Source organism: Camellia sinensis, chromosome 4, assembly GCF_055761805.1.
Source record: "Camellia sinensis isolate YWXY chromosome 4, ASM5576180v1, whole genome shotgun sequence".
NCBI lineage: Eukaryota > Viridiplantae > Streptophyta > Magnoliopsida > Ericales > Theaceae > Camellia > Camellia sinensis.
Window position 1 is genome coordinate 114,754,196 of NC_138964.1, and position 3,069 is coordinate 114,757,264.

The window sequence follows — 3,069 nt, forward strand, 5'->3', positions numbered from 1 at the left end:
GGTGGAGTTTCAGCCTTCTAGAGCTTTGTGCAAAGTTCTGAGATCAATTGCAAACAAGGGCGAGGCGAGGCGTCGCGATGGAATTTCCCGACAAGATAACTTGAGCATGCATACATCCTCCATCATTCCAAATAGAGCCGAGGCAGTCCATTGCACGTAGCATAGCATGCTAGCTTACATTTCTTACCTAGTTCATTTGTTAAGTAATTAGTGTTGTGTAATGATTCGTTATTTATTTTGGTTGTGTAATATTCATTCGGACCCTCCGAGCGAGGGCACAATTGTAATAAGTGTATGTATGTGTGATGTATGTCTTCCAACCCTACGTCTTTCTCCCTTTTATTTACCAGCTTATGATGGTTAGATTAGGGCATGTTTCAATTAGCATACTTATGATAGCATGTTTGCATCATTCATCTGTATTGCATGCACCGGGCTCGGCGCATCATGTTAACTGCATTGTACTTCAATTCCAACTTGAATACGTGTATCGAGTTATTGCATTTCACATGCCATTTTTAGAATAGCCGAGCCTACCTAGTTGCATTTTTGCATGTGTTGCATTAGGCATTTCAGCATAGTTAGGATCATGCACGGATTTCTAACATAGCTTTTGTTTTGGCTTGGAGTACTCGGTAAGTGTTTATGCTTTAGCATCCTTGCATGCGTGTGAGTGACTGCCATGACAGCATGCTTACCATGAGGCTACGTGCTTATGTGATATAACTGCCTGAATGCCTATGGGTGAAGGTTGGATTATCTGAATTGGAATAATGCATTGGCTGTGAGTTTTAAGCCCACTAGATAGTGGCAAAACCATCTTTTCTAAGCCCCCCCCGAGGGTGGCAAAATCTGTATTTTAAGCCTACTTACGAGTAGTAAACCGCTTTAAAAAATAAACATGAAATGCTTTGTTCCAATTCAGGCGACCCAGTCTATACTTGTATGCTGTGCACATTACATAGTAAATCTAGGCTAATAACCGGAATAAGAACGCATAATGTTTTCAAAACTAGATATCATGGTTAGTAGAGGCCAATCTTTGATCGGGCGAGCGGGGGTGCTCATGAAGTGACCTTCCCCAATCGTACCCAAGTTCTCGAGCCGAGGCAACTTTGGTGATGACGGACACGTGGCCTTAGGCAACGAGTCAGGGTTTCCTAAATTTCTCAAAATAAAATATTTAGGTGGCGACTCTGTATCTGGCAAAGCAGTCCATGTTTGGCACTTCTTTCAAAAAAATCTATTTTCAAAAACGATTTGCCGGATTTGGACTCTTTGACGATTCATCGGTCTTGTATTGCACTCTGCAATATTAGATACAGGACCGTGACATTTAAGTCCGAGCTGTAGTGAGCCCAAATGAACAAAACGGGGGGATTTCCCCCCGGGACATTCAGGGACGTCTACATGTAGTCATTATTGGTAAATTCACCACGCTGAGCTGCGAACCTAGCAATATGCTCAACTGTTGACTGGTTTCCATTCCCATAAAAAAGGGTAAAGTCTGGTATCCTAAAGCCTCTTGGGTATTCATGTACCCTATCTACCCATTCTAGGTACGGTTTCCTGTACACAGGAGTTTGAACCTCCCGAGCCATTGATCCACACATCTCTCTAACAATATCAGCAATTTGGTCACTAGGGACCATATTTTGTGCCTGTTGAACCACTACTGGAGGAACAAACACCGGATTTGGTAGACAACCTTGTGCTTAGGGTCCTCTTGGTCCATGGGGTGGTATGTTTAGGACTGGTTGTCCCTGTGGTACTGGCTGTTGTTGAAGGTATGGGTGACCCCTTTGAGTCTGTCCTGCGAAAGGACCTGCGAAAGGTGCTGGAACAGGTGTTGTGTCTCTTCCAGTTACAGGAAACCCTTCCAATCCCCCGAGCACAAATTCGAACAAAGGATTAGTGAACCCCCTCGTGCCAGGTATGGCTTCGAACATGGGATTTGGAAACATTCTTATGCCATTTTCTTATGTTGGACCAGATCCACCAATTTGCATGGCTTCACTGTTAAGTAAGGAGGCATTTTGATTTGCCACAGGCCTTGAAAGAGGCTCATACCAAGATTGAGGCGATGGTCTTTCATGGTATGGGTTACTAGTTTGACCATTAGTATGCCCATTACTCTGCATAGGCTGTTTATCTCTAGCCAATCTTTGTTGAGGGACATTTGAATTTTCTTCTATATGCCTTACGTTAGTTGATTGATGAGTATTCATTCGATCCAAAAAGGATGTTGCCCACCTTTCTATTATGTTCATTAACTGCTGTCCCATGGCATCTACTAGGCCACCCCATGGATTCATTGGCTGAGTAGATGGAATAGTGGATGGTCTAATTCCTTAGCCTCGTCCAATATTTTGAACATGTGGTACTTGTTCCGAAGTACTAGTCTGTTCGACCATAGGTTCTGATAAAATAGGTGCTTCCACAAGATGTGTTATCACATTATCCTCTGAATTAGGCATTTCTACCTCTCCTTCCACGCTTTCTTCCAAGCATTTATTTTCTCCTTGTCTCCTACATCTAGCCATCTTAATTTGTCCCACTGGGCGTGCCAAAAATATATGTTGACTTTTTTGGCTTTCGAATGTTATTTTTGTAATTGTGAGCGTGCCAGCAAAGATCAATCAGTCCTTACAGAATATTAATTGCCAACCAATTATCAGACGATTGTGTTTTAGTTCTTTCAGCTTCAATGAAGAGGACTTTTACTGGTGGCTTTGTTTAGGAGAATTAAGCAAACAATGATTAAATGAAGAATAATTGTAGCATTTCATTAAGCAAAATGAAAGACTTGCAAAGATCCAAATCAGTCTCATAGAGGTTTACAGCAACAAGTTACTTGAAAACTACTCCTATGAATGAAATGCAGAGCAAGAATATGAAGTACAGAAATGTAAAGAACAAGAAATGTAAAAACTGGAAGGAAAAATAAAGTAGATAAACTGGTTTTTGGATCTAAGTCTGGGGGGACTTTTTGGGACCTTCTCTGCTATTTATTCTTTTCAATGACAACCGTCGAACTGCATTTCTAACCGTCGAACCGCCCCTCCATGA